Source organism: Physeter macrocephalus, chromosome 16 (assembly GCF_002837175.3).
Source record: "Physeter macrocephalus isolate SW-GA chromosome 16, ASM283717v5, whole genome shotgun sequence".
Taxonomy (NCBI): domain Eukaryota; kingdom Metazoa; phylum Chordata; class Mammalia; order Artiodactyla; family Physeteridae; genus Physeter; species Physeter macrocephalus.
This window is the reverse complement of record NC_041229.1, coordinates 61,036,870-61,037,796: the sequence shown is the minus strand read 5'-3', so window position 1 is coordinate 61,037,796 and position 927 is coordinate 61,036,870.

Here is a 927-nt window from a genome sequence, read left to right as displayed (position 1 = left end):
GGGGGGTGGGGGTGGTGGTGTGATGAATTGGGCGATTGGGATTGACGTATATACAGTAATTTGTATAAAATGGATAACTAATAAGAACCTGCTGTATAAAAATAAAATAAGTTCCTTCTTGATAAAATGTTTAAAATGTCATTAAAAAAAACAATGGGAGAAAATATTTGCAAATGAAGCAACTGACAAAGGATTTATCTCCAAAATATACAAGCAGCTCATGCAGCTCAATATTAAAAAACAAACAACCCAATCCAAAAATGGGCAGAAGACCTAAATAGACATTTCTCTGAAGAAGATATACAGATTACCAACAATCACATGTAAGGATGCTCAACTTCACTAATAATTAGAGAAATGCAACTCAGAACTACAATGAGCTATCACCTCACACCGGTCAGAATGGCCATCATCAAGAATTCTACAAACAATAAATGCTGGAGAGGGTGTGGAGAAAAGGGAACCCTCTTGCACTGTTGGTGGGAATGTAAATTGATACAGCCACTATGGAGAACAGTATGGAAGTTCCTTAAAAAACTAAAAATAGAACTACCATATGACCTAGCAATCCCACTACTGGGCATATAACCAGAGAAAACCATAATTTAAAAAGAGTCATGTACCACAATGTTCATTGCAGCACTATTTACAATAGCCAGGACATGGAAACAACATAAGTGTCCACTGACAGATGAATGGATAAAGAACATGTGGCACATATATACAATGGACTATAACTCAGCCATAAACAAATGAAATTGAGTTATTTGTAACAAGGTGGTTGGACCTAGAGTCTGTTATACAGAGTGAAGTAAGTCAGAAAGAGAAAAACAAATACTGTATGCATATATATATATATATATATATATATATATATATATGTAATCTTAAAAAAAAAAAGGTTCTGATGTACCTAGGGGAAGGACA